The sequence below is a fragment of the Heptranchias perlo genome, chromosome 36 (genome assembly GCF_035084215.1).
Source record: "Heptranchias perlo isolate sHepPer1 chromosome 36, sHepPer1.hap1, whole genome shotgun sequence".
Classification (NCBI taxonomy): domain Eukaryota; kingdom Metazoa; phylum Chordata; class Chondrichthyes; order Hexanchiformes; family Hexanchidae; genus Heptranchias; species Heptranchias perlo.
Window position 1 is genome coordinate 22,436,424 of NC_090360.1, and position 24,442 is coordinate 22,460,865.

General features: G+C 44.7%; 1 protein-coding gene across 2 annotated transcripts in view; it reads right to left on the reverse strand.

Moving 5' to 3' along the window:
- LOC137304194 (sorbin and SH3 domain-containing protein 1) overlaps positions 1-24,442 on the reverse strand; it is a 357,720-nt gene that overhangs the window by 241,133 nt on the left and 92,145 nt on the right. Inside the window, exons 1-2 of one of the 2 annotated variants that reach the window (XM_067972735.1) lie at positions 12,301-12,362; positions 7,639-7,697 (exon numbers count right to left, since the gene is read on the reverse strand). The gene's annotated coding sequence lies outside the window, so the exon portion shown is untranslated. Of the gene's footprint in view, positions 1-7,638; positions 7,698-12,300; positions 12,363-24,442 lie in introns of those variants that run through there. The other variant, XM_067972736.1, reaches the window with a different exon arrangement.

Genomic DNA, 24,442 nt, shown 5'->3' on the forward strand with positions numbered 1-24,442 from the left:
AGCCAGGAAGAACTTCGCTGGGCAGATCAAAGAAGCTCAAAGGGCGGATCAAACAAGCTCGTGGATCAGGTCAAAGGAGTATTTCTACACATGGAACATGTAAATGCGACATGTCCAGCACACCGCCAGCTAGAGACAGCTGTGAACAAGGAAAAAGGTCTCACAAGACTGAGTTCAATATTTACTAAGAGTACATTAAAGCTTAAAGCTGTGAAGGTAGCTGACAAATTTTTCACTATGGCAACGGGCTCAGAGACCAGGGGCTCACATTAAAGTTAGAAGTAAGAATGGACGGTCAGATATAAGTGTTTTTGTTGCAAAAGATTTGTGGAACTTGATATCAAGGGACGTTGAAGCAGACCAGTATAAATGGGGTTAAGAGACAATTCAAAGTGGTTCTGGAGAGAGAAGGGATTGAATAGGTGGGTAGGTGGGGTACTGATCCTAATGGACTTACTGGACTTCAGCACATAACCTAGGCTGGCACTCTGAGTACTGAGGGAGTGCTGCACTGTCAGAGGTGCCGTCTTTTAAATGAGATGTTAAGCTAGCGCCTTGTCTGCTTGTTCAAATGGACATAAAAGATCCCATGGCACTATTCCAAGAGAAGCAGAGAGTTCTCCCGGTGTCCTGGCCAATATTCAACCCTCAAACAACATCACCAAAACAGATTAACTGGTCATTCATTTCATGTGATGTTTGTGGGACATTGTTGTGCACAAATTGCCTGCCACATAGGAACATAGGAATTGCTGGACAAAAAAAGACCAAGGTCCTTCTCATTCACCTTCTACCACCCTGGTACAATGACATCACATGATACAATGATAATGGAGTTGTTGACTAATCCCAGCAATCAATCTCCATCAGTGAGTCAACAACAGACCCAGACATGGGGTGAGGGAAACCCCCAGTGGTGGAGAGCTTTGGGAACCATAGGCCCTAAGTCACCTGTTCCTCCCAAGCCTGTTACACTCACCACATGTCATGTCTCAAATTACTCATATAGTCTATCCCAAAATGTTATTTTCTGAAGGAAATCTCTCTAATTTGCATTTGAACGAATCAACACTATCTGCTCCCACTGTCTCCCCAGTGAGCCTGTTCCATAGATTGATCGCTCGCTCACTGAAATATTGTTTCTGTAGATCAGTTTTGAATTTACCCCCTTCAAACGCAGGCCAATTCCTCTGGTTCTACTGTTCTGGACAAGGTGGAACAGTTTGTCATGCTCTACATTATCTAATCCCTTTAAAATCCTAGAAACACCAATCATATCATCTCTCAACATTCTCTTCTCCAGTGAGAACGTGCTCAATTTACATAATCCCTCCTCATAATCCAGTCCCTCCGTCCCCTCAATCATTTTGGTTGCTCTCTTCTGTATCCTCTCAATAGCTGCAATATCCTTTTTGTACTGTGGTGACCAGAACTGTACACAATATTCTATGGTCACACCAATGATTTATACAATGTCAGGATTACCTCTCTATTTCAGCTCAATATTGACCTTTAATACATCCCAACATCTGATTTGTTTTACTCACTGCCACCAAACAGTGTTGTGATAGCTTCAATTTATTGTCAATCAGGACCCCCAGATCTCTTTCATTTTCCATACACATTATTTTCTTTCCATTTAAGTAATAGTCCCTTCCTGGATTTTTTGTCCCCACGTGAAGCACTTTGCATTTCCCGATATTGAATTCCATCTGCCACCTGTCTGTCCAATTCCCAGGAAAATTCAAATCCTCCTGTAGTTTATCCTGTTCAGCTTTGCAGCCTACCACCATCATTAGCTTTGTATCATCTGCAAATTTAACCATTGTGCTTGTGATTCCTAGCTCCAGATCTTATGAAGATATTAAATAAAAGAGATCCCAAAGCAGACCCCTGTGGGACCCCACTGGTAACATTCTCCCAGACTGATGACAATCCCTGTACCACCACCCTTTGGGTTCTATCGTTCAACCAATTACGTATCCATTGTAAAATGTTTCCACTGATTCCGGCTTTCTTTATTTTCAGTACCGGCCTTTCCAGAGGATCTGTATCAAAGGTCTTACTGAAACTCAAGTAACCACATCCCCTGCCTTACCTCATCGCACTCCTTTATCACAATCTCAAAGAAAACCAGTAAATTACATTGACAAGACCGCCCCTTTATGAACATATATTGGAGATCTTTAATGATTTTATTTCTATCCGGATGCTCTGTAATCTTATCTTTAATGAGGCTTTCCACAACTTCACCCACAAAGGATGTCAAACTCACTGGCCTGTAGCTTCCTGGGTCACTTTTGCAACCTTTTTTAAAAATAGGAGTAAAATCTGCCCTTTCCCCAGACCCCAGGCACCCCTCCAGTATTAGATGATTTCTGGAAGATTTGTGCCAGAGTTCCTGCAATTTCCTCCCTTATTTCCTTAAGGATCCTCGGATGTATCTTATCCGGCCTCTGAGATTTATTCACCTTAAACTTGCACAGCTGTTAGGCAGCCACGCTGGTAGTGATGTGAATAGTGTCACAACTTGCCTCTACAACACCCTCTAGTTACCTTTCCAGATCAAATAAGTTACCTGTCACTTCCTTAAAAATAACTTAATTAGCACTTTTGCGATGCCCTCACCCGATCCCACTTTCAGTGGCCCCACTCCATCCCTCATTTCTCTTTTTCTCTTAATACAACTAAAAAACTTTTTATTATTATCCTTCACTTCTCTTGCCATTGAATTTTTAAAAATTCCTTTGCCATTCTGATGCCTTTTTTACACTTAACAGTGACTACACTTCAAAAGTACTTCATTGATTGTGAAGTGCTTTGGGACATCCTGTGGATTTGAAAGGTGCTACATAAATGCAAATTCTTTCTTTAATTGTCTTTTCCTGCTCCTAAAAATTACCAGGTCCTGACTCCCTGCTTTCTTGCCCCACCTTGATCATGAGCTTTAAATATTCCAATGATTCTTGAAGGATAATATGGACTAAGTAACTGAGTCTGTCTGGAAGAACTCGGGCCTTTTAACATAAGGGAGTAACAAGATACAAATTCGAGCACAGCCCTGCATTCCTCACTAACCTATGAGATCAGCACATAACATCCTGCAGAATCACATGAACCTCCAAATCCGTGCCAGTCCAGTCACGAGGACTGTAAACAGGAGCTCTTATCCAAATATACAGCTGAACCATCACTACAACCCAACACACTGTTGACTCAGAGATTGTAATTGTGTGCTCGGCAAAAGCAAGCACTGAGCAAAGGGCCGAGTCTTCATTTTACACATCGACATCTCAGGAACGAAGTGTGGGGTTAGCACCAGCACGCCAATGAAATCTAACGGCAATTACTCCATGGGTCACAAATCCAAATACTTTAACACAACACTGCAACATTGCAGCCACTGTACAATTTGGTCAAAGCAGATTGACTTTCTAGTACTGAGTGGACACTTTTCTTTCCCATTCCACGTGCATGTCACCGAAATATGCTCACCAGAATATTCCTAAATAATTACTGGGCTGTTTTGCAGAAACTTCTTGATCTGAGCACCATAAACATCTTTAACCAAGATGGATAGATGAATTAAAATGGGCAGAATGGCCTTCCTCAATCTGAAATTAGCACATTAAATATTGGGCACTGTGGGGAAATGCATCACATGGTGCAGGGTTACACAGAGCAGGAGATTGTAGGTGTGAGGCACACTGATTGCCGAGGTAGCTGGTCTCAGTCAGAGGCAGAGTGGGGGGTGCGGGGGGGAGGGGGTGACAAACCCCCCCCCCCCCCAAAAATCCTGGACCAGACAGCAGCAAACAACAACCAAGGGTCCCTGCTTCGGACAACTCCAGCAATCTTGGCACAAAAATGCATCAGTAGGTGTCAACACAATTGGACTTCCTGTGATTACCCACTCGGTTCAATAATCGACTTACACTCCCGGTCGAACAACACACAGGAATGGTCACTTGGATGACATAGCAGAGGGCAGCCAGTATCAGTGAACTGTACGATAGTCTGGGTCAGTATCTGTGGGGAAATGTATGATAGTCTGGGTTAGCGTCTGCGAACTGTATGATAGTCTGGGTCAGTGTCTGCGAACTGTATGATAGTCTGGGTCAGCGTCTGTGAACTATATGATAGTCTGGGTCAGTGTCTGTGGGGAACTGTATGATAGTCTGGGTCAGCGTCTGTGAACTATATGATAGTCTGGGTCAGTGTCTGTGAACTGTATGATAGTCTGGGTCAGTGTCTGTGAACTGTATGATAGTCTGGGTCAGTGTCTGTGAACTGTATGATAGTCTGGGTCAGTGTCTGTGAACTGTATGATAGTCTGGGTCAGTGTCTGTGAACTGTATGATAGTCTGGGTCAGCGTCTGTGGGGAACTGTATGATAGTCTGGGTCAGCGTCTGTGGGGAACTGTATGATAGTCTGGGTCAGCGTCTTTGAACTGTATGATAGTCTGGGTCAGTGTCTGTGAACTGTATGATAGTCTGGGTCAGTGTCTGTGAATTGTATGATAGTCTGGGTCAGCGTCTGCGAACTGTATGATAGTCTGGGTCAGTGTCTGCGAACTGTATGGTAGTCTGGGTCAGTGTCTGTAAACTGTATGATAGTCTGGGTCAGTGTCTGTGAACTGTATGATAGTCTGGGTCAGTGTCTGCGAACTGTATGATAGTCTGGGTCAGTGTCTGTAAACTGTATGATAGTCTGGGTCAGTGTCTGTGAACTGTATGATAGTCTGGGTCAGTGTCTGCGAACTGTATGATAGTCTGGGTCAGTGTCTGTGGGGAACTGTATGATAGTCTGGGTCAGTGTCTGTGAACTGTATGATAGTCTGGGTCAGTGTCTGTGAACTGTATGATAGTCTGGGTCAGTGTCTGTGAACTGTATGATTGTCTGGGTCAGTGTCTGTGTGAACTGTGGCTCAGTGGGCAGCACCCTTGCTCTGAGTTGGAAGGTTGTTTTGTGTTCAAGCCCCACACCAGAGACTTCAGCACAAGATTTAGGCTGGTACTCCGGTGCCGGACTGAGGGAGTGTTGCATTGTCGGAGGTGCCGTCTTTCAGATGAGACATTAAAGCAAGTCCTGTCTGCCTGCTCAAGTGGACGTAAAAGTTCCCATGACATTATTTTGAAGAAGAGCAGCGGAGTTGTCCCCGGTGTCCTGGCCAATAATTTTCCCTCAACCAACATCACTAAAAACAGATTATCTGTTCATTATCACATTGCTGTTTGTGGGACCTTGCTGTGCACAAATTGGCTGCCACGTTTCCTACATTACAACAGTGACTACACTTCAAAAATACTTCACAGGCTGTAAAGCGCTTTGAAATGTCCTGAGGTTGTGTAAAACGCTGCGTAAATGCAAGTGTGCTCCAGAACTAGCTTCGCTAGCTACAACACTGGCATCTACCCGACAATGGGGATAATTGTCCAGGTATGTCCTGTCCACAAAAAGCAGGACAAATCCAATCCAGCCAATTGCCGCCCCATCAGTCTACTCCCAATCATCAGCAAAGTGATGAAAGGTGTCGTCCACAGTGCTATCAAGCAGCACTTACTCACCAATAACCTGCACACCGATGCTCAGTTTGGGTTCCACCAGGACCATTTGACCAAGTGTGGCACCAAGGAGCCCTAGTAAAATTGAAGTCAATGGGAATCAGGGGGAAAACTCTCCAGTGGCTGGAGTCATACCTAGCACAAAGGAAGATGATAATGGTTGTTGGAGGCCAATCACCTCAGCCCCAGGACATTGCTGCAAGAGTTCCTCAGGGCAGTGTCCTAGGCCCAACCATCTTCAGCTGCTTCATCAATGACCTTCCCTCCATCATAAGGTCAGAAGTGGGGATGTTTGCTGATGATTGCAGTGTTCAGTTCCATTCGCAACCCCTCAAATAATGAAGCAGTCCATGCCCACGTGCAGCAAGACCTGGACAACATCCAGGTGTGGGCTCATGAGTGGCAAGTAACATTCGCGCCAGACAAGTGCCAGGCAATGACCATCTCCAACAAGAGAGAGTCTAACCACCTCCCCTTGACATTCAATTGCATTACCATTGCCGAATCCCCCACCATCAACATCCTGGGGGTCACCATTGACCAGAGACTGAAGATTGGATCAGCCATATAAATACTGTGGCTACAACAGCAAGTCAGAGGCTGGGTATTCTGCGGCGGGTGACTCACCTCCTGACTCCCCAAACCCTTTCCATCATCTACAAGGCAGAAGTCAGGAGTGTGATGGAATACTCTCCACTTGCCTGGATTGGTGCAGCTCCAACAACACTCAAGAAGCTCGACAACTTCCAGGACAAAGCAGCCCGCTTGATTGGCACCCCATCCACCACCCTAAACATTCACTTCCTTCGCCACCGGCGCACAGTGGCTGCAGTGTGTACCATCCACAGGATGCACTGCAGCAACTCGCCAAGGCTTCTTCGACAGCACCTCCCAAACCCACGACCTCTACCACCTAGAAGGACAAGGGCAGCAGGTACATGGGAACAACACCACCTGCACGTTCCCCTCCAAGTCACACACTATCCCGACTTGGAAATATATCGCCGTTCCTTCATCGTCGCTGGGTCAAAATCCTGGAACTCCCTTCCTAACAGCACTGTGGGAGAACCTTCACCACACGGACTGCAGCGATTCAAGAAGGCGGCTCACCACCACCTTCTCAAGGGCAATTAGGGATGGGCAATAAATGCCGGCCTCGCCAGCGACGCCCACATCCCATGAATGAACAAAAAAAAAGTATTTCTTATGTTCGTTTTTGAATAATAGTCTGGGACAGTACCTGTCGGGAACTGTATGATAGTCTGGGTCAGTGTCTGTGAACTGTATGATAGTCTGGGTCAGTGTCTGTGAACTGTATGATAGTCTGGGTCAGTGTCTGTGAACTGTATGATAGTCTGGGTCAGTGTCTGTGAACTGTATGATAGTCTGGGTCAGTGTCTGTGAACTGTATGATAGTCTGGGTCAGTGTCTGTGAACTGTATGATAGTCTGGGTCAGTGTCTGTGAACTGTATGATAGTCTGGGTCAGTGTCTGTGAACTGTATGATAGTCTGGGTCAGTGTCTGTGAACTGTATGATAGTCTGGGTCAGTGTCTGTGAACTGTATGATAGTCTGGGTCAGTGTCTGTGAACTGTATGATAGTCTGGGTCAGTGTCTGTGAACTGTATGATAGTCTGGGTCAATGTCTGTGAACTGTATGATAGTCTGGGTCAGTGTCTGTGAACTGTATGATAGTCTGGGTCAGTGTCTGTGAACTGTATGATAGTCTGGGTCAGTGTCTGTGGACTAACAAAACTGACAAAAACTTAACAGTAAAAAGTGTTGTTACAAGTGACCAGACCTCCATCCTCCCCATTTTTGGGATTTCTCTTTCACAAATGTAAAAAGTTTGTTATACACAAAGTGATAATATGCGTTGTTTTAAATTGCACGATTGTCTCCCTCGTGTGGATATCACTGAGACAAAACCATTCGTCAACCTTGCTCCCTCCAAACGTTCTTCAAGCACGTTTAAAAAAACGAACCATTCATATTCTGCGTGTAATTATATAATTTTCCCACAATGTGCAAAACTGAAGGGATTTTAGAAAAGTATGGAAATAAATACTCTACCTTTTTAAGTCAACTGTGTTTCGATGGTAGAAAATTCTTTTGACGTTATTCAGTATACCCTGGGGAAAAGAAGGACTGGATTTAGTTCACAATCATGAATTAAGAAGTCAAACTATCACCCAATCTCCATCTTCCCCTCCCTCACCAAGGTCCTCGAACGGAACATCATTATCCAACTCCACATCTACCTCTTTCCCCGATCCCTGCTTGACTCCTATCCATGACCTAGAGACCATCACAGTCCAGGTCACCAGAGACAACCTGTCTGGCTGCGACTGCATGATTCCAGCCACCCCCAGCTCCAATGGGTCCCTGTCCCCCAGTGAATCATCTTCAAATCCATGCATGGCCTCTTCAATCTTTCCACCCCACATCCCAGGATGATCTCTCCATGAGTTTGACACTGATCTACTCTACATTCCCCTCTCCTCATTCCATCATTATTAGCAGGGGCCTCAGCCACCGTGCCCCGACACTCAGAGATCCCGTTCCTAAGTTTATTCACCTTATTATCCCTCTGTCCACCTTCACAAGCCTCATCAAAAATGGTCTCTTTGACTGTGCCCTTGGTTCCCCCTCCATCCTCTCTCCTGCTTCCCGCTCAGTGTCCACTGCTCCCCTGTAATCAATCTTGGGATGTTATCTGACGTGAAGGGTGGTGTATGAATATAAGTTTGTTGTTGTTGCCATTTAAGTGTCCCTCGGTTCGGGGAGAAAAAGAGGCAGAGTTCCCGCCTCTGATCGCTGCTCGGTGACTTCTTGCTGGAAAGTGAACGTGTGGATGTTTGTGAGGACTACCACAGTTGAATAGCCTGCTCACACAGGAAGAATGGTCTCCTGAGGGAATATACCAGAACTGGCACCCATGGAAGTGTACCTCAGTATGAGTCTATGCCTTTCAGGAGAGGAGGAGGCAAAATTTAAGGAGGAAATAAAGTTTCTCCTCATTCTCTTAAACAGCATAATAAAGCCCAGGATCCCGTATGCCTTTTTAACAGCCTTTTTAACTTGTCCTTCCGCCATCAAAGACTTGTGTACGTACACCCCCAGGTCTCTTTGTTCCTGCACTCCCTTTTAAATTGTACAATTTAGTTTATATTGCCTCTCCTCATTCTTCCTACCAAAATTAATCACTTCACACTTCTCTGCTTTAAATTTCATCGGCCATGTGTCTGCCCATTTCACCAGTCTGTCTATGTCCTCCTGAAGTCTGTTACTATCCTCCTCACTGTTTACTACATTTCTGAGTTTCGTGTCATCTGCAAACTTTGAGATTGTGCCCTGCACACCCAAGTCCACGTCATTAATATATATCAAAAAGAGCAGTGGTCCTAATACTAACCCCATGGGACACCACTGTATACTTCCCTCCAGTCTGATAAACAACCTCTCATCACTACTCTCTGCTTTCTGTCCCTTCGCCAATTTTGTTTCCACGCAGCTACTGTCCCTTTAGTCCCATGGGCTTCAACTTTGCTAACAAGTCTATTATGTGGCACTTTATCAAACACCTTTTGAAAGTCCATATACACAACATCAACCGCATTGCCCCCATCGACCCTTTCCATCACATCATCAAAAAACTCAATCAAATTAGTCAAACACGATTTGACTTTAACAAATCCGTGCTGACTTTCGTTTATTAACCCATATTTTTTCAAGTGCCAATTAATTTTGACCTGGATTATTGTCTCTAAAAGTTTCCTCACCACCGACGTTCGGCTGACGGGCCTTTAATTGCTGGGTTTCTCCCTCTCCCATTTTTTGAACAGGGGTGTAACATTTGCAATCCTCCAGTCCTCTGGCACCGTCCCCATATCTAAGGAGGATTGGACGATTGTAGCCAGAGCCTCCGCAATTTCCACCCTTATTTCCCTCAGCAACCCATGATGCATCCCATCCGGACCAGGTGACTTTTCTACTTTGAGCGTTGCCAACCTTTTAAGTACCTCCTCTTTATCTATTTTTTATCCAATTTCTCTAATACCTCCTTCTTTACAGTAACATTGCCAGCATCCTCTTCTTTAGTGAAGACAGACGTGAAGTACTCATTAGGTACCTCAGCCACGCCCTCTGCCCTCCACAAGAAGAAAGTTTCAATTGACCCAACATTCACAGCCTTTTGGGGGAAGAGTTCCACATTTCCACTATTGAGGTGGAGGTGGGATTGGGTATAATTAGTGACAGAAATCTAATCTGTTTAAAAGCAGGCTTTCGAATGTTGCTTCATATTTGCTAAATGTAAGCAGTAAATAAACCTCATCCTTCAGCCTTTTCCGAAAATTGGAAAAAAATTGGTAAAAATGGCTTTTAAAAATTGTCTGATGGAGCATTTCAGGAGTTCCTTACACTGGACCATCTCCTCCCTCACCCACCCCGCAGAACAATAAATAAAACCGCGTCAACAGTGACGTCTGGATTTTACCGACCAGGTCCTATTTTCATTGTGATCTAGGTCACAATGTGGCTGCACTACTGTTTACAACTGCAGCAACTCGCTAAGGCTTCTTCAACAGCACCTCCCAAACCCACGACCTCTACCACCTAGAAGGACAAGAGCAGCAGGTGGATGGCAACACCATCACCTCCAAGTTCCCCCCCGAGTCACACACCTTTCCCCATTTGGACATATATCACCGTTCGTTCATCGTCGCTGGGTCAAAATCCTGGAACTCCCTTCCTAACAGCACTGTGAGAGAACCTTCCCCACACGGACTGCTGTGGTTCAAGAAGACGGCTCACCACCACCTTCTCAAGGGCAATTAATGATGGGCAATAAATGCCGGCCTCGCCAGCAATGCCGCTATCCCGAGAATCAATAAAAAAAATAACTTATTTGGAAGAAAAGTGTGCATAAGGGAATTTTTTTTAAAATCGTATTTGTGTCTGAAAGTTAATCTGCAGAACATGTTAGACAAAAACAATTCTACAATCCCCAAAACACTGGGAAAGATTCTGAAAAATCTGAGAATCTCATGTAATAAACACAAAATTTGACTTCTTCACTCACCATAAACCAGCGCCCTTGGTTCTAACTACAGCCCAATGCCACACTACACGGCAGGCCTGTGTTAGCCTGAGTCTGCTGGTCAAAAAACTTCCCGGTGAAACAAGCTAGCAGGTGTAAAGTAGTTCAGGCCTAAGGCCTTCCACTCTATTCTGACATAATACATCTCTCTTGCTGCAACCTGACAGAATTAAAATCTCCTTTAGGTCGCATCCTAGTGGGGTTTTCTGGCAGTAAAGCGAATATTTTCCTGAAACTTTCAGATTTTACTTTTGGATATAAACTAACTTCAAAAATATCTTCGATAATTTCCCCTTGCCAGAGTCGATGAGGATGGAGAAGTCCTTAGTTGGGCTGAGTTGTTTCAGTGTGTGGACTCCTCCAATGACCCATCAGCCGGTCGGCACGCTTAGGACCCCCTGACCATCCAAGATCGGCAAACCCATCTGCAGGGGCACTTTTTGCAGGTGGGTACCCCTTCCATCCGGGACAAATCCACGTGAGAATGTTGGTGAAAACTCTGAGAAAAGAACCCCTCAGAACCTGCAGCTGAAACATCCAGGGAAATCTTTCACAAAAAAAAAGCAAGCATTTACCTGTAAAATGTTCCTTATTTCTCACCACAGCTGTAACCACAGACCACACTGTAATAAAAGACATTTCAGATGCCATCTCAGCTCTCATGACTCCCATGCGGAATGTTAGCCTGCACAGGCTTTGTTGCTTCTCTAGATTATTCTCTTTATTTTTTCCCGAGCGCTAAAAAAAAGTTCTGGAACAACATCGCCACGGCAACAAGCAGGCCTACCTGACAGCACTTTGAATAATTCAACAGAGCTGCCAGCACAGATCAACGTACAATAGTATGACAACGCACAAAAAAACTGAAGTACATTATGTCCATTTGTAAATCCTAAAGCCCCCTCGACACCGAGGGCCTGTGCTGATGGTTTAAAATGATGGACAATTTGGTCTTCTTGGTGTGAAGGGCCTGTTCTTTCTGTGCTGCTCCTGAACTTTATCAAGGCATGGTCACAGTGGGGCACGAGTGATAACATTATAAGTCCCATATTTTGCAACTAGATCGTTTATTACCCACAAAATATAAAGGAAGGAGTTGGCCAACCTCTCACTGAAGGGAATGACAGACACATAAGAACATAAGAAATAGGAGCAGGAGTAGGCCAATCGGCCCCTCGAGCCTGCTCCGCCATTCAATAAGATCATGGCTGATCTGATCCTAACCTCAAATCTAAATTCATGTCCAATTTCCTGCCCGCTCCCCGTAACCCCTAATTCCCTTTACTTCTAGGAAACATGCACTGCTCTGAACTGTTGGGCCTTCTCAGGTGTCAGTGACCATGGAGGAACTGGCCTGACTGATAGAATGAGGCAGTATATATATCTTAGTATATCTTAGTATATAGTATAAAGTATATATATCTTAGTATATCTTAGAATATAGTATATATAGTATATAGTATATATATCTTATATATCATATATATCTATACATATATATTATTTGTATAGATTCATTCTTTAAAATTCATCTAAAAATTGCATTTTATTAGCAAATGTATATTCTTTAGCGAATGCAGGAAAGCTAGCTTTCGATGTGTAACTAAAATATATCCTGCACATTATCAGCTCACCCATTGTACAGTGAATGCTCCCTTGGGATGGTGTCTTACGATATTTGTTCCATTATATGATCCAAAACACACAAAGAACGAGTACAAAACCTTTAGCGGCTGTAAAACCAGATTCCAGTCAGTCAGGCTACCATCTGCTGCTTCTCATACAAGGCTGTCAGAAAGTTAGAGTCACCTTACAGTTTAAAAGCTGCACTCTGCTCGCCTGCCAACTCCCTTGAAGCTATTGTTGGAGAAGTCAAGATATAACTGAATCGCACAGAGCAACACGTCGCAATCTGAATAACAACACCCTGCATTTATACAGCGCCTTTAACATAGTAAAACGGCCCAAGGTGCTTCACAGGAGCGTTATCAGAAAAAAAACTGACACTGAGCCAAAGAAGAAGACATTAGGACAAGTGACCAAATGTTTGGTCAAAGTTTTTGGAGCATCTTTAAGGAGAGAGAGAGAGGTGGAGAGGCTATGAGTTTTTGGGAAGGAATTCCAGAGTTAAGGGCCTAGGCGGCTGAAGGCACGGCCGCCAATGGTGGGGCGAAGGGAGTGGGGGATGCACAAGACCAGTGTTGAAGGAATGCAGAGTTCTCGGAGGGTTGTAGGGCTGGAGGAGTTACAGAGATAGGGAGGGGCAAGGTGAAACAAAGGGCAAAATCCTGAAATGCGTGCAGAAACAGAAACAGAAAATGCTGGAAATACTGAGCAGGTCAGGCAGCATCTGTGGAGAGAGAAACAGCGTTAACGTTTGAGGTGTGGACAGGGTTGCCAGCTCTGATTGGATGTATTCCAGGAGATTTCATCACATGTCCTCCCGTCTCCAGTCGCCCCTCCCGCCATTGGTCGGCCAACATGTCCATCCTCACGGAGCTCCGCCTTCCCACGGCCAATTGTAAAGTGAACAGACTCCTCATTATCCGATTGGATGATTCTTGACTGTCAGTCAAACAGCCTTTCTCCCCCCATCTCCAATATTTTTATATGGCCATCCCTGTTCAAAGAAAATGAAAAAAAAACACAGGATTTTTTTTAATGCCCCATGATCTAATTGAATGGCGCAACAGGTTTGAGGGGCTGAATGGCCGACTTCGGTCCCTATGTCCCTATGTTTAGTTTAAAGATTTCCAGCATTGGAGATTTCTCCATCTCCGTCGGTCTCTGGAGAGCAGGGCCCCTTTAACCGATAAGCAAAGCAATCTTCAGAGGCACCGCTGTGCAGCTTGGCAAAGTGCCAAACAAAAACGATGGAAATCAATGAACAGAAAACAAGCAACAAATGGGAACATTGAACCGTGAGAGAGCGGGCAGGGGAAGGACGAGAGAATGAGTGAATGTTATGGCTGAGCTGTGAAGTGAGAGCTCCAAATCATGGTGCAATGTACAAGAAACTAGACGCTGATGACGGTTGTAATAGACTCCTAATGATGTCATAAAACACAGGTTAGTCAATCTCCAGCGATTTATGAACAGCTCACTGGCTTTGTTAAATTACGGCCAAAAGGCCGTCCCTGTCCAAATAGGGGATGAAGCACATGGACCACCAGCTCCCCCGATGGCTCAGTGAGTAACTGCACCACCCACTGTGGTACTGAGCCATCAGACCCAGCTTCCATACCCACTGTGCTGAATCAGCTGAGCTCAGTGGAGGAGGAAAATTAAAACAGGCCCGTCACTCTGCTGGAAAGTGTGTAGATGTTGGGGTGAGGACAGGATGGGCTCACTCCGAGAGCACTCCTGCACTTCAATATCATGCCGACAGTCAGTTAGAAGCACATCTGAAGAATGAGCACTCCGAAAAGGCACAGGAGAGGCTACAACACCCGTGGAACCGTACCCCAGTGAGAGTCAGTGTCTGTGGAACTGTACCCCAGTGAGAGTCAGTGTCTGTGGAACTGTACCCCAGTGAGAGTCAGTGTCTGTGGAACTGTACCCCAGTGAGAGTCAGTGTCTGTGGAACTGTACCCTAGTGAGAGTCAGTGTCTGTGGAACTGTACCCTAGTGAGAGTCAGTGTCTGTGGAACTGTACCCCAGTGAGAGTCAGTGTCTGTGGAACTGTACCCCAGTGAGAGTCAGTGTCTGTGGAACTGTACCCCAGTGAGAGTCAGTGTCTGTGGAACTGTACCCCAGTGAGAGTCAGTGTCTGTGGAACTGTACCCCAGTGAGAGTCAGTGTCTGTGGAATTGTACCCCAGTAAGAGTCAGTGACCGGGGAACTGTACCCTATTGAGAGTCAGTAGCTGGGGCACAGCCTTTGGCATATCACACAGTTGACCACTTTTCATACATGAGCCCAGACTTTGAGTACTGGCAGGCTATTTAACCAGGAGGGCATCACAGCCAAGTCCAATTCTGACCTCACTGGATATCCAGACCTTTGCCAGTAGGGGGCAGTCAGAAGCAGGCCTCACCCTCCTCGCCCAGACACAATGAAGCCAAGTGCAGTATCTGACTGTAACTGACTGTAGAGACTCTGGGGATTCTGCCAATCATCCAGTGAAGTTACAGCAAGCGATCGGGAGAATCCCGTGACAATTCTACCCCCAGTCCTTTAGCCACGAGGGCACGTAGGAGCCCTTTGACCTTTACTTTACCTGATAAAGATGGAGTACATACCGCAGTAGGCCCAGTACACCAGCTCTGGGTCCCATCTCTTCAAGAGATGAAGCCTACGTGGCCTTGATTATTCCCAGGGGTCTGTCTGCACAACACACAGTAACCGTCCCAGCTCCCTCGAGCACCAGTCCACAGTGAACACACAAATCTACAATAGGAACACAGGACGTAGGAACAGGAGGAGACCATTCAGCCCCTTGAGCCTGTTCCGCCATTCTATCAGACCATGGCTGATCTGTACCTCAACTCGCCTTAGCTCTATATCCCTTGATACCCTTACCCAACAAAATTAAGTGAAGCTGGGCACCAACATTTCACAGCACTGAACGATACTGCACCAGACAAAGTCGAACCCCCTACAGCCACATCTCAGAAAGCAATGGAATGCAGACTGTAACATACAGAAGCACTGAAACACGTCTTAGAAGGACGTATCCATCATTGTGGTAAACCTTCCAATACACTCAGGTGATGGATGAGGTAACTGCAGACGCAGAAAATGGAGGCGATAGTGCACTCCTAAACACACGACATCGTCTCGCTCGGTGACGTGTTGTCCCCTTGACACCAAAGCCCTGTTAGAAACAAGCTTCTGTTACGGTGCCAGGCTCTGTTGGTTCGACAGGATAATTGCTACTGAGTGTGGAACTGTAGGATTGTGTTTGGAAACTAACCCCCATGACCAACAGCTGGTACACTGACACACTCCAGGGCATTTCACATCTTCCAATTTACTACCTACAACTGTAGCATTAGTGAAAATTGACATTTCCAGCAGAAGTTAAGAAATGTACAATCAAAAATTAATTGTATTGTAATTACCATGCCAGAAACGTTAATTATAGGATCTAACTCCCAGGACCATTCATTCCGCTTCACTTATACAATACATGTATTGGAAACTTACATATATAGATAATAAAATCTTATATCTGCACGCATTTCCTGTCTGTAGCACCTCACTTCCTGTTGTCACATTTTTGTCACACGTTTTGTGTCAATGTCTTGAAATGCTTTCATTAAAGTTTCCGCATCAGTTCGAGGAATAAAGTGTCACAAGAGACAGATGCTGTCGAGAGAGACACAGGGAAAGAGAGAGGGAGATAGACAGAGAGAGAAAGAGAGAGGCGGAGAGAGAGATAAAGGGAGAGGCAGAGAGAGAGATAGAGAGAAAGAGAGAGGCAGAGAGAGAGAGAGAAAGAGAGAGGCAGAGAGAGAGATAGAGAAAGAGAGAGGCAGAGAGAAAGAGAGAGGCAGAGAGAGAGACAAAGAGAGAGGCAGAGAGAGAGAGATAGAGAAAGAGAGAGGCAGAGAGAGAGAGAGAGAGAGGCAGAGAGAGAGAGAAAGAGAGAGGCAGAGAGAGAGACAAAGAGAGAGGCAGAGAGAGAGAGATAGAGAAAGAGAGAGGCAGAAAGAGATAAAGAGAGAGGCAGAGAGAGAGAGAGAAAGAGAGAGGCAGAGAGAGAGAGAGAGATAGAGAAAGAGAGGGACAGAAAGACAGAGAGGCAGGAAGAAAACCATAATTGAAGTGTCTGATCCATTGTCTCACCCAGTCCCAGAGTATGAAAGGACAATGTTTGACCAGCTATACCCAGTATACCCGATTCATAAACGACAGTATAAAACAAAATAAAATCCACATACTTTATTGATTTAATGACCTAATGGAACTATAATTTGAAGACAGCTTTATTTGCAAATCAGATTATATAATTTCCATTCTTCAAACATCTCATGTCCCGTTTCTGCCAAGCTGAGTTTCCTTGGCATTCTACGACATTCTAATTGTAGCTTCACTGATGGTTTAAAGAATGTGATGCAGCCGATAATTGTCTCTGGCATGGACAACATCTGAACACAATGTCCTTCCCGCAATGATATGTACTCTGTAAGCAATCTAGATAAACGACAGAACAAGAGAGAGAGAAAGGGACAGAGGGAGAAAGAGAAAACACAGGCAGAGAGAAAGAGAATGAATGAAAGGAAGAAAGGCGGAAAGGTAGAGAGACAGATGGAAAAGACAAAGCAAGTGAGAAAGATACAGAGAGAGAAAGACAGGGACAGAGATGGAGACGTACAGACAGAATAAGAACATAAGAAATAGGAGCAGGAGTAGGCCACACGGTTCCTCAAGCCTGCTCTGCCATTCAATAAGATCATGGCTGATCTTCGAACTCAACTCAAATTTTCCCGCCCAATCCCACATCCCTTGATTCCCCTAGAATTCAAAAATCTATCAATCTCAGTCTTGAACATACTCAATGCCTGGGCATCCACAGCCCTCTGGGGTAGAGTGTTCCAAAGATTCACAACCCTCTGAGTGAAGAAATTCCTCCTCATCTCAGTCTTAAATGGCCGACCCCTTATCCTGAGACTATGCCCCCTAGTTCTGGACACTCCAGCCAGGGGAAACAGCCTCTCAGCATCTACCCTGTCAAGCCCTCTCGGGATCTTATATGAGATCACCTCTCATTCTTCTAAACTCCAGACAATATAGGCCCTTTCTACTCAATCTCTCCTCATAGGACAACCCTCTCATCCCAGGAATCAATCTAGTGAACCTTCGTTGAACCCCCTCTAAGGCAAGTATATCCTTCCTTAGGTAAGGAGACCAAAACTGTACACAGTACTCCAGGTGAGGTCTCACCAAAGCCCTGTACAATTGCAGCAAGACTCCCTTACTCTTGTATTCCAACCCTCTTGCAATAAAGGCCAACATACCATTTGCCTTCCTAATTGCTTGCTGTACCTACGTGTTAACTTTCTGTGTTTTGTGTACAAGGATACCCAAATCCCTCTGAACGCCAAAATGTAATAGTTTCTCACCATTTAAAAAATATTCTGTTTTTCTATTCTTCCTACCAAAGTGGATAATCTCACATTTCCCCACATTATACTCCATCTGCCACCTTCTTGCTCACTCATTAAACCTGTCTATATCCCTTTGCAGATTCTTTGTGTCCTCCTCACAGATTACTTTCCCACCTAGCTTTGTATCATCAGCAAACTTGGATACATTACACTTGATCCCTTCATCTAAGTCATTAATATAGATTGTAAATAGCTGAGGCCCAACTAGGGCACCCCATTAGTTACAGCCTGCCAACCTGAAAATGAGCCATTTATTCCTACTCTCTGTTTTCTGTCCGTTAACCAATCCTCTATCCATGCTAATATATTACCCCCAACCCCATCAACCCTTATCTTGTGTAACAACCTTTTATGTGGCACCTTATCGAATGTCTTTTGAAAATCCAAATATACTACATCCACTGGTTCACCTTTATCTACTCTGCTAGTTACATCCTCAAAAAACTCGAATAGATTTGTCGAACACGATTTCCCTTTCATAAAACCATGTTGACTCTGCCTAATCATATTATGATTTTCTAAGTGCCCTGTTACCACGTCCTTAATAATAGATTCCAGCATTTTCCTGATTTTCACTTTGTTGCACTTGAATGCAAAATTCATATTCTGATGAGATTTTACCATTTTCTTGTGGTTTGGAAAAAGAGAAAAAAGAAAGACTTGCATTTATATAGCGCCTTTCACAACCCCAGGACATTCCAAAGCGCTTTACAGCCAATGAAGTACTGTTGTAATCTAGGAAAGTCTGTTATACTGAAATATACGTTATAGAGTCACCAATCTAACTCTTACTCTAATATTAACTGTAAACTACCAAAACAAGCACCCAAAACACAGGGGTCCAATTTAACCCCCAGCAGGTTTTGGTCGGGCAGGGGGCAGGGCCAGTGCAAAACAGACTCACTGGCCTAAGTTTGAGGCCGGGATTATTTTAACTCCCAGATCTCATCTACAGGCCGCAGTCAGCTGCCCGGTCATAAGGGGCAGTAAGCGGCAGCTGGCCAGCGGGTATCAGCAGGACACCGGCTTCACTAGAGGAACACTCGTCGACAAGAAGGCAAGTCACGGGGAGGGAAGGGAGAGGAGTCTGGGGCAGGGGAGGCCAGGAATTTACTTGTAAAACCCGGAGGAGCACTCCTGTTCTTTCACTTGCCTCTTTGGCCTCCCACCAACTCCCCCTTGGTGCGAGAGCCATGGACCCTTCCCCGCTCGGGCCCCGGGTTAAAACTGTCTCGGGACCTTAGTGACCTAATAGGACCCTGATTGACGTAAAGTCATGAGGTCCCTGCCTGCTTTAGGCAGCCACTTCAGCGGCCTGCAGTACCTTGTGCGTACGATGGCAGCAGGAAAGGGGCAAAATGGATAGAGGGCAACTAACCTTCTTGGTTTTAATGGTGCACCCACTCAGTTTGCTCTGGGCAGTTAGGGTTAAAATCGGCCTCAAAATTTTACATTTAAACCCTTCAGCTGTTCTCACCTTTATTCCTCCAGTTCTATTTTCCCTTTTACTGTATACTTTAATTTTACTTTTTTCTACAAAGGAACAGGAGTAGGCCATTCAGCTCCTCTTGCCTGTTCCGTCGTTCAATTAGATTGTGGCTGACCTGTACCTCAACCCCATTTACCTGCCTTTGCTCCATGTCCCTGGATACCCTTACCCAACAAAAATCTATCGAGCTCAGTCTTGAAAATTTCAATTGACCCCCAGCCTCAACAGCTTTTTGGGGGGAGAGAGTTCCAGATTTCCACTACCCTTTGTGTGAAAAAAGTGCTTCCTGATTTCACTCCTGAACGGCCTAGCTCTGATTTTAAGGTTATGCCCCCTTGTTCTGGACTCCCCCTCCAGAGGAAATAGTTTCTCTGCATCTACCCTAATGAATATCTTTATCATTTCAAATACCCCTCAACCTTCTAAACCCAAGGGAATACACGCCAAGTTTATGCAACCTGTCCTCTAATTTAACCCTTTAAACCCCAGTATGATTCTAGTGAATCTTTGCTGTATGCCCTCCGAGGCCAATATATCTTTCCTAAGGTTTGGTGTCCAGAACTGAATGCAGTACTCCTGATGGAGTCTATACAACTGAAGCATCACTTCCTCACTCTTGTATTCCAAATACAGGCCAACGTTCCATCAGCCATTTTAATTACTTTTTGTACCTGTGCACTAGATTTTAGTGATTTGTGTAGAATGGACACCCAAATCGCTTTGCTCCTCCGCAGTTCCTAGTCTCTCACTATTAATAAAATATTCCAGTTTGGGTTTCTCAGACCCGAAGTGGATGACCTCACACTTCCTCACATTGATCTCTGCCTGCAACAGATTTGCCACTTAGTCTTTGTCCCTTTGTAACTTCCTGCTCCCTAACCCTATTTTGCAAATAAATGGCCCTGAAATTCCTCAGGGTTCCACTGGTCTTCCTCCCTAATCACCAGAAGATAGCTGCAACCCTCAGCAAAGCGGTGGAGACCCAGTTGCTTCCTGTTTGCCTTGTGAGGAAAGGGAGCTCTCTCTGCCACTTAGAAGGCAAATGATGTCCATGAGGTGGAGCCAGGGGCAGAGACTTCTCTAGCTGGGAGCTGCTGCTCCTCAGCCTCAGTTGTTATCCTGGTGGCTGGTACGTTGGGAGAAGGTGAGGCAGACCAGCTTCCACAGGAGCATAAGTGGAGCCTGAAGAGGTAAGAAATATTTTGAACAAATGTCCTAGATTGGCTCCCTCACTCAGTGATTGGAACTCCCCCTCCCTTGAGTTGGTGAGTGTCAGCGTTCCCAGCGAGCATGGGCAGTTGGTCACTGGAGATACGTTCCAAGTGGTGCTCACTACCACCTGCTCCATCCTATTGAGATGCCCTTCCACTGACCCCGTGAGTGTGCTCAGCACCGGGGAGCACCAGCGGGGGAAATCCCAAGGAATTTTGGGGCCTTATGTGCCCGTCTCCTTCACCATCCCATTTTGGAAACGGTGCAAACTTTCCTTAAACCAAAATGGTTTTCCCAACCAACGAAAGCCCAGATTTGGATAATTGACAGGGCGGTAAAATGTAATGAACTTCCCTGTGACATTCTGAGCGTTAATACAATGGGGTTTATTTTGATTTTGTGCGGTTATGTAAAATGGGTGAAAGTGAATTGACAGCCCGTTTTTCATCTCTCCCGATCTTTTATCCACCGTTTCACATTATCGCTCAAAGTCAAAATGACTCCCAATCCCTCTTGTACAAGCAGGCCAAAATTGGTTTGTCTCACTCTCGCCCAGTTATTTTGAAGTCTATCACCTGCAAATTAGCAAAATAGGTAACAGATAAATGTGACTCGGCATGAGACTGGAGATTGTAGGGATGAGTGTGGAATGTACGGTTCCTGCACTGCTCTGATCAAAGGGAATGTTTGTCCAGAGCCTCTTGACCTCGGTTGGACAGTAGTGAGGGATGAATATCCTACAGTTTTGCTCGATTTCTTTTTGGGATCGGGGAGTATTTATACAGAACTCAAATGGGTTTGGATGGAGTTCGTGGTCAATTGTACATCGTCTGTGGAAGAACTCGCTTGGTGTGGTAAAGGGCCTTTTTTTGTTTCATGCTTTTGCTCAAGTTTAAACTTTCTCCCAGTGCTGTTCACACCAAAAAGGCGGTTTTAGTAAGGAGACAGGGTCTCCTTTATACCCTTACACCTGGCATATCCAAGTTAGGATCACCCTTTTCGTCGTGATTGACAGCTATCACAGATTGGTTGCCCACCACATTCTCCTGTCTTCTTGGTAAGGTGGTGAATATCACACCAACAGACCAACATGTGTAGGCTAAAACTAACAAGTCAGATGTATTTACAATTAAGATAATACACGGTATTAAAATTCAACAAATCACTGAAAGTTCAATTCTTAAAACAAAGATATAAGCAGTCAAAAAGCGGTTAAAATACCTTTTTCTATAGTTTGTTACGTGACAAAGTTTTTGGATGAAACAGTCGTCCGTATAGCTTCACCATGCCGTGTGAAGCGAAACTCCTGACCACTTCATGGAGTCTAGATCTCAATTCATAACTGAACCAAAGTTAAACATTCAGGATTTGTGCCAAAGAGAAACCTTTCAGATCACAATCGCTCTGGAACGAATAAACAATAACCTGCGAGCTCGACAGGAGCTGTACCCTGGCAGGCAAGGAGTTAATGTTGAGACATTAACTATCCTTCTGAAACATTCTCTGCCTACCCCTCCCAACATGGGCTACATCACGTTTCAACATCATGATGCTACTGTGGTGTTTAAAACAAAAAAATTCTCAAATAGATAATTGTAGCACAAAAGCAGTTGATTAAACTCAGGCTTCATTCAACTACTGGAGATTGAAAACTTAATCATCCTTTTTGTTGAAAGGAATTCCCTTGATTCGATTGATGCAAGTGATAAAATTGATAAATCTGTAGAAATGCAAGTGGCAGGGCAAGTTGATAAGGCGGTTAAGAAAGCCTATGAGATACTTGGCTTTGTAAATAGGGGCATCGAATACAAAAACAAGGAAGTTATGCTAAACCTTTACAAATTACTGGTTAGGCCTCAGCTGCAGTATTGTGTACAATTCTGGGCACCACACTTTAGGAAGGATGTCAACAGCTTAGAGAGGGTGCAGAGGAGATTGACCAGGATGATACCAGGGATAAGGGAGTTCAGTTATGAGGAGAGTTTGGAGAAGCTGGGATTGTTCTCTTGAGAGCAGAGAAGGTTAAGGGGAGACCTAATCGAGGTATTGAAAATTATAAGAGGTTTTGATAGAGCAAGTAGGGAGAAACTGTTTCCTTTGCCAAGTGGGTCGGTAACCAGAGGTCATAGATTTAAAATAATTGACAAAAGAACTAGAGGAGAAATGAGGAGAAATTTTTCACATATGACCTGAAAGGGTGGTGGAAGCAGATTCCATCGGAACTTTCAAAGGGCAATTGGACATGTATTTGAAGAGGGCAAATTTGAAGGGTTATGGGGAAAAAGCTGGAGTGTGGGACTAAATTGGACAGCTCTTTCAAAAATCCAGCACAGGCACGATGGGCCGAATGGACTCCTTCTCTGCAGTAAAATTCTATGATTCTCCTTGACAGTTTAAGCAGAGATAATGAATTTGTCTATTCCCCTAGTGTGCGGACTTATGTTTATTAATGTTTTGATGAGAGGTTGCCCTCATTATCAAGCAATCTTTGGCTTAATTAATTCTGAATACAAGCACAGGCACCAAGGCCAACTAAATCTCATTGAGTATGTGGATAGGTCTGTTCAATTATATATATGGGCCACCCTTCTCCCACAGACAAAGGGATTCCTTTAAAGATACAGCCAGCTGAAATTGTCCTTATGGCAGATTTAATTTATCAGATATCAACCTTGACTCAGTGGTAGCACTCTTGACTCTGAGTCAGATGGCCGTGGGTAAAGCCCCACTCCAAGAGCACATAACCTAAATTACCATTTCAGTGCAGTACTACATCGGAGGTGCTGTCTTTTGGATGAGATGTTAAACCAAGGTCCTGTCTACCTGCTCAGGTGGATATAAAAGCTCCCATGGGAGCTCTTGCAGTGTCCTGCCAATATTTATCCCTCAACCAACACCATCAAAAACAGCTTATCTGGTCATTTGCCTCATTGCAATTTGTAACACCTTGCTGTGCACAAATTGGCTGCCGTATTTACCTAGAAAAGGACCGCGACTACACTTCAAAAATATTTTATTGGCTGTGAATTGCTTTGGGACGTCCTATAAAAATGCAAGTTCTTTCTTTATCTAAAATCCAATGAATATATTAAATCTCCCAGACTGTTGGCACCTGTGGATCTGAACCAGGAGAGGAGGAGAGAAAATTGGGGGAGTTCTTTTTTCAAATAAAGCGCTCATATTTACAAGCTGAACTTCTTGCACAAAAATCTATAAGGTGTCTCTTGTATGATCCTGCATGCAAGAGAGGGGATGGAGATGTACAGTCAAGTACACAACACATTACTGGATACACACAGATGCCTGACTGGAGTCATTTTCAAATAACTTGTCCCAAAGCCTAAGAGTGTGAACACTTTTGACCAGTACCTGTAACTTAAGTCAAGGAGCTAATTTCTGTTTGACACCATATCTTCCCTCCAACCCTATATTCACCCCTTCCCTCCTGAAGGTGTGACATTTACTGCAGTATAGTTCCACGGGACTGGTTTTCCTCTGGCACCTGGCCCAAGTGAGCATTAGCAGTGGGTATTTAACCATGGGAGGCATCACAGCTGAGCCCGCAGTCCACACACGAACAGGAGTCGCAGGAGCAGGATCCCTGGCTGATTTCGCCCCTTCCTAACCCACCCTGTAATGAAGGCTAATTACAACATCCTAGTTAAGATCCTGAAAAGCTCAGGGGTTATCCAGTGCGGAGGTATTAAACTTCGCTCAGCTTTAGTTTGAGTTACCCCTTGCCTGCTCAAAAAGAAAAGCCTCCAATAAACAGGGAAATTATTCCTTATTTGTTGTCCAGGAGGATTTTCTACCTCTGCTCTGTTTCTGCATCAAAATAAATCTCTGTCCATCTTATAACCCAATTATTTGCTTGCCATTTCTGTTGAGACAATCACAATTCCTTTGGGATGCTGGGTTCCCTCTACACAATTAAAGAGGCATCGCCTTCACGAAGAAAGTCTT